The sequence below is a fragment of the Corylus avellana genome, chromosome 10 (genome assembly GCF_965113065.1).
Source record: "Corylus avellana chromosome 10, dhCorAvel1.hap1.2, whole genome shotgun sequence".
In the NCBI taxonomy this organism is placed as follows: domain Eukaryota; kingdom Viridiplantae; phylum Streptophyta; class Magnoliopsida; order Fagales; family Betulaceae; genus Corylus; species Corylus avellana.
Genome location: NC_142499.1, coordinates 5,717,851 through 5,731,961, shown reverse-complemented (window position 1 = coordinate 5,731,961; position 14,111 = coordinate 5,717,851). Strand labels below are relative to the sequence as shown.

General features: G+C 36.7%; 1 non-coding gene and 1 pseudogene across 1 annotated transcript; one reads left to right on the top strand and one right to left on the bottom strand.

Moving 5' to 3' along the window:
• The first annotated feature begins 2,638 nt into the window (after positions 1–2,638).
• Positions 2,639–3,509, top strand: LOC132192318 (dirigent protein 22 pseudogene; annotated as a pseudogene).
• A 9,618-nt stretch (positions 3,510–13,127) lies between these two features.
• TRNAS-GCU (transfer RNA serine (anticodon GCU)) lies at positions 13,128–13,209 on the bottom strand. The gene has a single exon. It is a non-coding gene; the product is annotated as a tRNA-Ser (tRNA).
• Positions 13,210–14,111: the final 902 nt, after the last annotated feature.

Here is a 14,111-nt window from a genome sequence, read left to right as displayed (position 1 = left end):
GTAAAATGTAAGGCGTTTGGTATTGCGATTAAAAAAACACTTAATCTAAAATAAGAAAAAAAAAATGCAATTTCTAAGTAGGTTAGGGATACTTATTTGAAAATGCGTGAATTTAAACCAAAATCACCATTACGCATAACAAATATTTGATAACAAAAAATAATTGTTAACTTGTTTTAACAAACGTTTTTGTAATTTTAAAAAGTAGTGATTTCAAAAACATATTTTTTAAAAAAGCAATTTTTAAAATAATACTAAAAAAAAATTAGGTACTCCGGTTCCTGTTCTCGATTTTGGCCAAAATCGGGAACTGGGACCGAGTTGACACCCCTAATTCATAGTGGCTATTCTAATTAACTCAGCCCCATTAGAATATGAACAAGAGCATGTTTGAGATTGTATTTGAAAAATAGAGAGTTTAAGTCAAAAAGCAATTTTGGCAAAAGTTTCTTTTTAAGCTTTTGCTAAAAGTATGTTTTGACAATTTTTAGGTTTTTTGGACGCTTAAAAGTGATTTCAATTTTTTTTACCAAACAACTATTTGTTTATTCAAATAGACCTTTTAAGTATTAAACGCACTTTTAAACCGCTCAAACATGGATCTGGATCCTCTCCAATTAATGACCAGGATTTCTCTAAAGAGATCCTGAGGCCATAAATATGACATATGTCATATTAATAAAAAATATATTAAAAAATTAAGGGGTAGTTGGGGTGGCCCACTCATGGGCCAAATAAAAAATAAAAATAAAAAATAAAAAATAAAATGATTTGGACCTTGGGGGTTCAGCCACCTCCAAGGACCAAATAAAAAAAAAATAAAAAATGATTTAGCCATTAAGGGTGGCCGAACCACCCCAAGAGCCATCGGGGTGGCTTCGGTCACCCCTGAAGCCACCCGCAAGGGCTAAAAAAAAATTTGATTTGGCCCTTGGCCACCCCTAACGGCTATGGGGGTGGGTTCGACCACCCCCAAGGGTCGATCTGGGGTGGCTTCATAGGAGTGGATTGCCCCCTCTCCAAGGGCCAAATCAATTTTTTATTTATTTATTTTTATTTTTTATGTTATTTGGCCTCCTATAATGGTTCGCCCTTGGGGGTGGCTGGGCCATGAGCCACCCCTTAATTTTTTATTTTTTTAATTATTTTTAAAATATATATAATATTTTTTTTTATTTCTTTATTAATAAAACAAATGTCCTATTTATAACTCGAGGATATCTTTAAAGAGATTTTGGTCATTAATTGGATATTTTTCAATCTACTTTAAACTAGAGAAAATCATATTTCCTCAAACATACACCCAAGCAAATCCTAAGTGGAAGGTAATTTATATCAAGCATAAAAATTATAATCACAAAAGTCGAATCCATAACTATCGTATTTATCTAAACTCATAGAAATTGCCTTGGAGTTACTCAACTACCACCCTTAAATGTCCTGCCTACCACCAATTGAACGTAATAATTAGCTTCCCCAAAGGAAAAGGGGCGAAGCAAGTCGGCAAATCTTGCCAAAGACATGGAATGCGGACAATTCGTAAGCGTGGGGGGACCTTGTTTCCTCTTTCTAAGTCTTCACATCTACATAATTCCAAGCATTCAATTTGGCGGAGCGAATCACGAAACAGCGAACATTATAATGATGTATTGACGTACACGCTTTTAAATTATTTAATTTAATTAAATTTTTTTTTTTTTTAAAAAAAAAAAGTACAAATATTGACTTCATATATATTGTTAAATACACTAATTTTAAATTCTGACCAAAAAATAAATACGGTGGTACACCAACTCTCATGGCCACTAGACTTTCTTCTCAAACTTTGAATTTTTTTAAAATCCATTTGCTCATCCATTAATTCTCCGGGCTTGGCACAAGAATTTAGATTTAATATTTCCCCCAAGCCATTTCAGGTGTGTTTGGTAAAAGATTGTGTAATAAATTTGTGGTTTGAGTAGTAATAAAAAGTGTTTGGTGTATTTTAAAATAAATAGAAGTTTTGAATTTTTTGCTTGAAAAAAATAATAATAAATTATTTTGTAATGATTTTTTTGTTTGAATATTAATAAAAAATATTTAATATAATATAAAAATATTAAAAACTAAACTTTTTTAAAAAAAAACAAGAATTGGAACCTTTGCTTTGCCAACATAAATTCACGGAATCAGCAAACTTTTCATAAAGTACAGAAATTCTCTTTGGCGTATTTAGCACTGCATGAACTTGGCTTTCCCCACTTTGGTGGCAAAGAATCTCCCTAGTCCCCCTACTCAATAATTATTGTGGAAATATTCCAAAAGAAATTTAAAAAAACTAATTCAGTTTTCACTTGTATAATTAAGAAACAAGCTAAGAAAAAAAAAATAAAAAAATAAAAAATCTTTCAAGTAAACTCAGTTTTCATCGATCTCTCTACATTGGAGTACAAATCACGCTTAAACAAACTTGTGGATGTGTATGACTAGATCAAGCCTATGAAATCAGAATTAGAACTTGAATTTATGTGCAAATGAGTATATAAAAGGAAAAGAATGGTAAACAAGAAGGTTGAAACCTTTAAAGTAAAGCTTATAGCTAGCAAAAGGGACTCATAAAGTAATGGAATAATTATAACAAAACCTTTTTCACGGGTTGCTAATAGCTGTTAAAGTACTGATGGAATAATTTCATGAAATTGAATTCAAAGTTTGACCCAGACTTGACAGCTGCTCCTCCAGAAACAGTTTTAACTAGAAAGTTCTTTCTGCGTTCAAAAAATCATTAGAAACCATTCACTCAAGCTCTACAACCATGGCCAGAACCCTCCCAAAAGGCACTCCCATGTTCCTCATTCTGTTCACCATCTTCTCCTTCTCAACCTCTGCCGCCGGCGGCGGCTTCTCAAAGATCTTATCTCCGGCGAAACTTGGGCTCAAGCGAGAGAAGCTGAGCCACCTCCACTTCTACTTCCACGACATCGTCGGCGGGAGAAACCCAACGGCCGTGAGAGTTGCGGAGGCCGCCATGACGAACACGTCCTTCACGGGTTTTGGCGCTGTGGTGATGATGGACGACCCATTGACCGTACGGCCTGAGGTGAGCTCCAAAGTGGTGGGAAGAGCGCAAGGGATATACGCATCTGCTGCACAAACTGAGTTTGGGTTCTTAATGGTGCTCAACTTTGCTTTCATGGAGGGTAAGTATAATGGCAGCACTCTCAGTGTATTGGGGCGTAACACTGTCTTTTCGGCGGTGAGAGAGTTGCCGATCGTCGGCGGGAGCGGGCTTTTCCGGTTCGCACGTGGGTATGCTCATGCCCGGACACACACGTTTGACATCGGAACCGGAGATGCTGTCGTGGAGTACAATGTGTATGTCTTCCATTACTGATGGATGTATGTTTCTTTGCCTTTTATGGTTAATACTTTGAATTATTTGCGTCATTTTTAAGGGTGCTTTGAGAAATAAAAGACGTTGGGTTTCTCATTTTAGGATATATAATGTTGATATTGTACGGGTGAGATTTTTTCTCTGTTGAGTTTTTTCTCGATCGGGAAGGTGCCAAACCATTTTTTTTTTTTTTTTAGGTTCTTAGGATTTTTTATTTTATTTTTATTTTTTACTTAAGACTACCCTAACTATAATCATTAATTTTTATTATTAAATAACAACTAAATAACTATAATTTCTTATAAAACGAAATGCATAGTCTCCAAGGAGCAGCTCAATTGGCTCTGAACTACGCTTCATGAAATAGAAGTCACTAGTTCGAATCCTCCATCCACATCCCTTGTGTAGACATGTCAAAAAACCAAATGTACAAACTTTTCAAGATGTGTTTTTGGTAACCTACTTTTTTTTTTTAAAAAAAAAAAAATCCTAAAAAACTGATTTTTTATTTTATTTTTTTAACATTTACAAATAATTTTCTTAATTTTTTATTCAAATAAAATTCAAAACTCATTTTATTCGCATCAACTCACTTTTATGTCTTATCAATCTATTTATTTCTCATTTCTATACTACTAGCGTGTTTGCTTTGTGGTAGCCCGATAGAAATTACAAAAAATTTATACAATTAGGGCATATAGGTTTTAATGGGTAACGACCAAAAGATTTATTGGGCAAAATTTTTATTCAATTAAGACTTCTAGGTTTGAATGGACAAAGGCCAAAAGATTTATTGAATGGGCCAAAAGAATTAGTGAATAGGACCAAAATATTTATTGGGTAAGGCCAATAAACTGAAAGTAAAAATTTTACATATAGCATATTTTTTTTTCTAAGGAATTGGGGCCTTGATTGTCTCCATCTCTCCATTTCTAGCTAGTATCTATTAGTAAAGATTTAAAATTTGTGTATTTAAAGGTGTGGATGATGTTATATTATTTAAATTTTTTAAAAGATGTATTAATATTGATATCACATACACATTTAGAATATAAAGTTTAAATCATAACTATGAAATAAATTCTATCAATTTAAAATAAGAGAAATGTTAGGTTTACAAAATATTACAAAAAAAAAAAAAAAAAAAAAAAAAAGGTGAAAGTCTACATACTCCCCTCAAACTACCACTCAATTGACAATGTTTTCTCCAAACTTTTAATTGTGACAATGTTTCATCCAAACTACCAAAAATTGTCAATGTTCTCCCCAATGACAAAACTACCCTTAGTAAAATAAAAACAAAAAATACTAAAACTTATAGAAAAAACATAAAACTTGAAAATTAAAATTAAAATTCCAAAGGGTGGGAAATTTAAAATTAATATATATAAAATGATTTTATTTTTTTATAAAAATTAATTAAATAAGAATTTCCGTTTTAAAAAAATTGACAATTTTCGTTTTCTAAAACAAATTAAAAAAAAAAAAATCTTTTTATTAAAAAAAAAAAAATTCGTTAAAAAAATAATTTTTTTTAAAATTTTTTTATTTACAAAAAGTGTCCTTTTTAAATTAACATTTTGTTTTTTAAAAAAAGTAATTTTTTTTTTAAATTTATACGAGTATTTTTGTCTTATTGAAAAATATATAGGAGCATTTTTATTTTTTTGTTGGCCTTAAGGGGGACATTACCAATATTTTGGTAGTTTGGGGGGTATTGTCACAATTAAAACTTTAGGGGATGTTGACTTTTATAAAAAAAAAAAAAAAATTGTTACAAAGTAATATGACACAATATGATTGAAAAGAAGATAAATTCAAATTTTGATAAATTCAATTATATTTTATTACATTACTTAAAATGATATTTAAAAAATAAAAATAAAAAATTCTGTGAGCCTACATTTTTGAAAGAATCCTATATATTCCCAGAGTTTATGATCTCTTGATTGTGGGCAGTTAAATAAGTAGTCCTACAAAGGAAATAGAGGATTTTGGATCATATATATCTCTGAGAACCATCATAGATATAATTTTTGGATTTTACATCACTTGTCATTTATCACTTAAAAGAGTTAACAGAACAGGAGAATAACACTAATAAGAAAGTCATTGTACTACTCAGATTTTTAGATTTCATGCAATACGGAATTCATTACGCTTTCTTTTTTATCTGTTCATTTTAAATGAACAATCTAATTCGTGCCAACATTAATGCAAAAGGATAAAAAGCAGGTTTGAGCTATCTCAAGCCAAATGAGATAGCTCAGCCACTGCCAAAATACCTATCTAAGGTTGAACCATCCCATCGTCAAAGGGAGTGTTTTTGCCAGCCATCAAAATCACCTCAACCCGCATTGTTTTTGTTTTTATTTTTTTGGCATTGCTAACACAATTTGGATTATTATAAAAAATAAAAATAAATAATAAATAATAATGCTATATCTTCATGTCAATTTCACACTAAAGTACTGTGTTTTAAATCACTTCTATGTCAACAACTAAAAAAACCTTCTAATGAGGCCAATCAAATATATTATAGGCGTCATGAGTAGAGTTAAAAAAAAAAAAATGATGGAAGTTTTGTATTAATGCATTCCTATTCATTATTCCGTTCTGTTTCATTATTGGCTTTCACTTGAGCGCTAGCTCTACCACCGTTGACGCTCCATCTTGGCCAAAATCCTCCCAAAAGCCACTCCCAACTTCCTCATTCTGTTCACTATCTTCTCCTTCTCAACCTTTGCCACTGCCACCGGCTTCTCAAGAACCTTATCTCCGGCGAAACTTGGGTTCAAGCAAGAGAAGCTGAGCCACCTCCACTTCTACTTCCACGACACCTTTAGTGGGTGAAACCCAACGGCCGTGGTAGTTGCGGTGGCCCCCACGACGAACGCGTCTTTGACCCGCTTTGGTGGCGTGGTGATGATTGACGACCCATTGACCATCCGGCCTGAGCCGAGCTCCAAACTCGTCGGAAGAGCGCAAGGAATATATGCATCTACTTCGCAAACTGAGGTGGGGTTGTTAATGGTGTTGAACTTTGCTTTCATGGAGGGTAAGTATAATGGTAGCTCTCTCAATGTATTGGCGCGTAATTGTATATTCGTATAGAGGTGAAGATGGAGGACGTGTCTCCTGGAGTCATGATTCAAGAACAACACGTGGCAGAAGGGAGTCAAAGTGGAATCATGGGTGAAGATACAAGTGGCGGCTGAGACATGTTGGGAATTAAAGAGGTGTCTTGCTCATAAAGCAAACCCTTCTAATTAGGAAAATAAGGGATTTCATGTCCCAGTAGGAAAAGGACTTCATGTCCCAGTAGGCAAAGGATTTCCTGTCCTAGTAGGAGACGTAGGACTACCATATGTTTCAATTTACTCACTGTATTCTATCTATATAAGGAGGAAAGGTGATTTATAAAATTATGAGAAAAATTATTATACAACTCTTGTAGTTGCTTGGGAGGCTAGGGTACCTCGAATACCCCTTTCTATCTATCACCATAGGTAAACTCAAGAAACCAACTCTTGCAGTTTTGCCGGTATCTCGACCCATAACACGTTCACAATCACAATCCCATAACAATTTGGTATCAGAGCCAAGTTGTGAGATGACAGACCAAAGACTAGAGCGCGTAGAGAAGGAGTTGAGTTCATTGAGCACCATGGAGGAACGCATTGTTAAACGCATGGAGGAGATGATGGCTGCCATGTGCAACCAATTTCAAAACTCTCGTACTGAAAATCTATCAGGTGATGCAAGTTCATCCAAGAACAAATCTGTCAAAGGCCATACTAACCGGACTGATTCTAATTCGGTGATCCCAAAATTAGCCAAACTAGATTTTCCCCAGTATGATGGATCCGAAGACCCAACCAGTTGGGTTTGTAGAGTGGAACAATTCTTTGAATTTCAGAAGCAGCAGAAGAGGAAAAATTGGCATTGGCAGCGTACCATCTTGAAGGAGAGGCCCAACTATGGTACCAACTTTTTAAGGAAAGCGAAGAAGACTTCTCATGGGAGGCGATGAAGAAAAGGCTCCATGTTCGGTATGGACCCACACAATTCGAAGACTTCTTTGGGGATTTAACTAAGCTGCGCCAAATTGGTACTGTTCGTGAGTACCAAAGCCAATATGAAAGATTGCTAAGTAGGGCTGGACGACTGTCCATAACCCAGCAAGTAGGGGGCTTCGTTAGTGGGCTTAAGGAGCATATACGTGCTGAGGTCCAAGCCTCAAGGCCATCATCTTTAATTGAAGCAGTTGGTTTAGCAAGACTGTTCGAAGCAAGGTCCAATGCCCATCGGAGGACCACAAATTTTTCTGACGTAAGAAGGACCACGAATCCATCTAATTTTCCACCCCTTCCCTCCGCAAATTTATCTAGGAACCGTTCCCCAATAATCAAGAGATTGAGCCCTGAAGAACTGAAAGACAGAAGAGACAGAGGTCTCTACTTCAGCTGTGATGACAAATTTTCTCCAGGCCATAGATGCAAGAAATTATTCTTGATTGAAGAAGTGTATGCAGAGGAAAAAGAGATCCAGTTCGAAGGAGGAGCGAATGAGCACGAGTATGATGAAGAATATGCAATTCCAGAAATTTCTCTTCACGCTATCACTGGAGTTAAAAAACCGCAAACTATGCGTATTAAGGGGGTCATCCAGAAAACACGAGTGATGATGTTAGCTGATATGGGAAGCACCCACAATTTTCTAAATATTGAACTCGCTGCACGGCTGGGCGGCTGGGCATACAACCCGACAAGAACACAAAATTTGAAGTTATGGTGGCTAACGGTGAAAAATTTGCTAGCAAAGGAAAGTGTCAGAATGTTCATGTTTATCTTGGAGGTACTCTTTTTGTGCTTGAATTTTACCTTCTTGATTTAAGTGGGTATGATTCTATTCTTGGAGCCCAGTGGTTGAGGACCCTTGGTCCCATCCTTTGGGATTTTCCCAACTACAAATGACCTTCCAGTGGCAAGGGCATGAGGTCACCTTATGGGGCACGACTTCCCCTAAAAATAAGTTTATTGATGGACCTCAAGTGGGGAAAGAATTGAGGCGGCAGCAAGGGGGGTTCTTCCTCCAATTATTAGCTGTCCATATGGGGGTAGAACAACAAGGCCAATCCGTGACAGATCCCAAGTTGCACTAGTTGCTTGAGAGTTTTCAAGAATTATTTTCAGAACCACATGAACTCCCTCCGGCAAGAACCTATGATCACAAGATACCGCTTCTAGAAGGAGCAGGTCCAGTGAGTGTGCGTCCTTACAGGTACCCACATTATCAAAAGAATGAAATTGAAAAGATGATTGTGGAACTACTCAACAACGGGGTTATACGCACCAGCACTAGTCCCTACTCTTCACCCGTTCTTTTGGTGAAAAAACAAGATGGATCTTGGCGATTATGTGTAGATTACTGAGCCCTTAACTGGATCATCGTCAAGGATAAATTCCCCATTCTGGTAATTGATGAATTGTTGGATGAGCTTCATGGGGCCCAGTACTTCTCCAAATTGGATCTACGCTCGGGGTATCACCAAATACGAATGTACACAAAAGATGTGGAGAAAACAGCATTTCGAATCCACCATGGGCATTACGAATTTCTGGTAATGCCGTTTGGCCTTACTAACACCCCATCCACATTCCAATCATTGATGAACGAGATATTTCGTGAAGTCAACCGTAAGTTCGTCCTTGTCTTCTTTGATGATATCTTAATTTATAGTAAATCATGGGTGGAACATTTGAGTCATTTAACTATTGTTTTTAATATATTGAGGGCTAACCGGTTGTATGTGAAGAGAAGTAAATGTAATCTTGGCCAGCAGAGCGTTAATTACTTAGGGCATATTATTGAGCGGAATGGAGTCGCCATGGATCCTGAAAAAATCAAAGCAATGTTGGAATGGCCAAAACCCTCCACCATCAAGGCCCTTCGTGGCTTTTTGGGACTCACAAGGTACTATCGTAAGTTTATCCAAAACTACGGTTCTATTGCACGATCTTTAACATGGCTCCTAAAGAAGGACTCTTTCAAGTGGACTGATGAGGCAGAGCAAGCTTTCTTGCAACTCAAATGTGCCATGACTCAAGCACCGGTGCTAGCATTGCCTGATTTTTCCAAAACATTTATCATTGAATGTGATGCTTCGGGAGTGGGGCTTGGAGCCGTATTAATGCAAGATCGTCGGCCTATTGCTTACTTTAGCCAAGCGCTTCATGGTAAAAATCTTAATCTCTCTACATATGAAAAAGAGATGTTGGCTCTTGTCACGGCCATCCAAAAATGGCGTCCTTATTTACTGGGTCAAAGGTTCGTAGTCCAAACGGATCATCGGAGCCTCAAATATCTATGGGATCAAACCATTGTCACATAGGCACAACAAAAATGGCTAATCAAACTGGTGGGATATGATTTCACCATCGAATATAAGAAGGGTCATGAAAATGCTGCAGCAGATGCATTATCTAGACAAATGGAAGGTACATTAGCGGCTATATCTATGCCAGTGCCGCATTGGGTTGAACCAATCCAACTTGAAATTCAACAGGATCCCACGCTGTAAGCATTAGTGCAGAAAATTTTGCAAGGTGAGGCAGTAGGTCTTTGGCAATTCCACTCAAGTCTCATTTACTTTAAGAACCGGGTGTATATCAAACCAGATTCAGCTTTAGCCCCAGCCATCATAGCCGAGTTCCACAACAACACACATGAAGGTTATCAAAAAGGGCTCCAACGGATTCGGTCAGTATTCTATTGGCCCGGTATGAAGAAACAACTCAAGGATTTTATCCAACATTGTGACACTTGCCAAAGGAAAATTAGCGGCTAATGGAAGGTACATTAACGGCTATATCTATGCCAGTGCCGCATTGGGTTGAACCAATCCAACTTGAAATTCAACAGGATCCCACGCTGCAAGCATTAGTGCAGAAAATTTTGCAAGGTGAGGCAGTAGGTCTTTGGCAATTCCACTCAGGTCTCATTTACTTTAAGAACCGTGTGTAAATCAAACCAGATTCAGCTTTAGCCCCAACCATCATAGCCGAGTTCCACAACAACACACATGAAGGTTATCAAAAAGGGCTCCAACGGATTCGGTCAGTATTCTATTGGCCCGGTATGAAGAAACAACTCAAGGATTTTATCCAACATTGTGACACTTGCCAAAGGCACAAGACAGATAACACTAAACCTGCAGGGCTGCTCCAACCTTTGTTGATTCCGACACAAATCTGGTCGGACATTTCGATGGACTTCATCGATGGCCTACCCAATTCTTATGGCAAAACCACAATCTTTGTGGTGGTTGACTTCACTCCAATAAAACATCCATATACGGCACCTCAAGTTGCTCAGATTTTTTTTGAGGAGATTTTTCGCCTACATGGGATTCCCACTTTCATAGTATGCGATAGAGATCCTACCTTCACAAGTCTCTTTTGGCGCGAGCTCTTTCATCTCAATGGAACCAAATTCAAGTTTAGCTCGGCCTACCACCCACAAACGGATGGACACACAGAGGTGGTAAATCGAACAATTGAAATGTATCTCCGATGTTTCATAAGTTCAGCTCCAAAGTAGTGGGTTAAATGGTTGCCTTGGGTAGAATTTTGCTATAATACTGGGTTTCATTCGGCTACCAAGCGAACTCCCTTTGAGATTGTCTATGGTCGCTGCCCACCTTCTCTTTTATCATACATTCCGGGCACCACATGTCTAGCAGCAGTGGAAGAGGCTCTTGTTGCTCGTGATAATATTCTACGAGAGGTGCGTCATCAGTTACTAGGAGCTCAGAATCGCATGAAGCAAATATATGATAAGAGACACACTGAGAAGGAGTTCTCACCGGGGGAGTGGGTTTACTTGCGTTTCCATGGTTATCGGCAACATTCTGTGGCCCGAAGGTTTAATAAAAAATTATCCCCAAAGTTTTATGGTCCCTATCGTATTATTGACAAAATTGGATCGATAGCCTATCGCTTGGCGCTCCCTCCTAAGTCTAAAATCCATGATGTCTTCCATGTTTCCGTCCTTATGAAATGGGTGGGTGAGGGTAATCCAATTCAGGATCATTTACCTACAATTGATATGGGAGATGAGTTGCCTGTACCCCAAGCTATTCTGGAACATCGAACTCGTCAAGGGCATACATAAATACTTGTTCATTGGCAAGGACGATCTCCTGCAGAGGCCACCTGGGAATCCATAGCTGATTTTCAGCTTCGATATCCATTTTTTACCCTTGAGGACAAGGGTAATTTTAAGGGAGAAGGAGTGTTACAGACCTATATTCCTATAAAGGTGAAGATGGAGGACGTGTCTCCTAGAGTCATGATTCAAGAACAACACGTGGTAGAAGGGAGTCAAAGTGGAATCATGGATGAAGATACAAGTGGCGGCTGAGACACGTTGGGAATTAAAGATGTGTCTTGCTCATAAAGCAAACCCTTCTAATTAGGAAAATAAGGGATTTCATGTCCCAGTAGGAAAAGGACTTCATATCCCAGTAGGTAAAGGATTTCTTGTCCTAGTAGGAGACGTAAGACTACCATATGTTTCAAAATTTTGGAAAATATATATATTTTCAAAATAAAAATGCTTGAAGCATATGCTGGAGATTGAATGTGCCAATCGGTCAATTTTATGAACTTTTATATGTAATATGGCTTATTTAATATTTATGTTTTTAGAGTAGAATGATCATGACGTTTCATTGCAATAATGGTAACTAAATTAATATTGTTCTCGCGATTTGAGAAATAAAATAATCTTTCTCACAAAATATTGATCATGGGTCCAAATGATTTGTAAAATATACTTGTTTATTTGATTAAATTAATATCCATGTCATCTCCAGCAATAGTTGAGAAATTGCTGAAGGATTTTTTTTTTTTAAATTTGGACCGTTTGATGAAATCTAACGGTCTAAATCTCGCTGTGTCCCATTCAAAAAAATCAAAAAACAATTATAAATATTTAAAAAAATAAAAAATTAAAAAATTAATTTAATAATTTGGGGTGGCATTTTCCCCCATAGGGGGTGGCCGGCCACCCCTAGGGCCATGTGGGTGGTGCTGGCCACCCCCAATCGGCCCTTGGGGGTGGCCGAATCCACCCCCATGGCTGGGCTGCGGTGGTCAGCCACCCCATGGTGGCCAGCCACTCCATAGTATTAAATTAATTTTTTAATATTTTATTCGGCCACCCCCATGGTTGGACTGGGTGGCTAATCATCCGTATGAGAGAAAATGGGGTGTCCAACCACCCCATATTATTAAATTAATTTTTTAATATTTTAATATTTTAATATTTTATTTTATATTTATTTTTAAAAATATATATAATATTTTATTATATTTTTTTGAATGGGACACGTGACGAGATTTAGACCTAACAAAAAAAGGCATCCAACGGTCTAGATTAATTAACAAAAAAAAAGGCTTCAGCAATTTCCCAGCAGTATCCAACGGTCTAGATTAACAAAAAAACGCCAGTTATTGCAAGGGATCCAGATCCTGGTGAAATATACTTGTAATAGCTAGGGATCCTTATCCTCTGTGAAATATACTTCCAATTTTTGGCGTCAAGTTCGTCACTTTATTCATCAAGGCAGACTGACAGACGTGCTTTTCCAGTTTAACGCGTCCACCGAGATGCAGCTATGACGTCATACGCTGGCGTGGAACTCATTTCTTGTTTTTTCTTTTTCTGTTATGAATAAAAAATTTTCATTCGTCGCCTGAGAGATTCGAACTCTCGCGGGGAAACCCCATGTACTTAGCAGGCACACGCCTTAACCACTCGGCCAAAGCGACGCTGTGTGGCCAACAGATTTAACCAAATCTTCTTCTTCTCTTCACAAGGGGATTTTATTTTCTTTGTTTTTGTTTTTCTATTTAAAATTTAGTATGCATTGAAGTTATATATCCTGACATAGACATCAAAATAAGCTAATAATTTCTATTAATCGTGAAAATCCAGTTTTCTGGAGAAGTAGTGCAAATGTACTCGGTCCATATTAAGACCGTTTAAAATTGCATTGTGAAATATAGTTTCTGTTAGCTTGAAATAGCTTGGAAATATATATATATATAAAGTTTTGCTTCTCCCAAAATGCAATTTTGAACTTCTTTGAAACAAAACAGTTAAAAAGTGTCTTTTTTTTTTAAAAAAAAAAAAAATTGTTAAACAATTAGGCGTATTTTTGCTTAACGCACAGAACAATTTCTAAATTCCTTTATGCAATCTTAAATAAGCTCCGAAACTATATATTAAGGTGGGGGATTGGGGTCCCTTAACTAATTGCAAGGGCTTATATTTTTAAGGATTAAGGTTGTTAATTTAAAATGAACAATCTAAATTGAACCACGTAAACTTTTGAAGGAAAAAAAGAAAATGGCCAGACTATGTTATTTAGTTTCGATATGATATAAATATGATATGCTATAAATGATATCACAAAGGAATTATGGAAAAGCTTCTTGTTATGGCCTCCTTCCTTCTTAGCTTGCTTCTTAAACTAATTGTTTCAAGCATGCCAATTAGTAGCATTTTATGATATAGTAATGAAAATCATCATTAAATTTTAGATAAATTATTATTAAATTTGAAATTCAAGAGTAATTTTTATTGTTACGCCAAAGCGTGTGAGAGTGATGAGAATATGACATTTTTGGCATCTTATTAACCCAGCCTCTAGAGTGTCAGAAAAAGAACC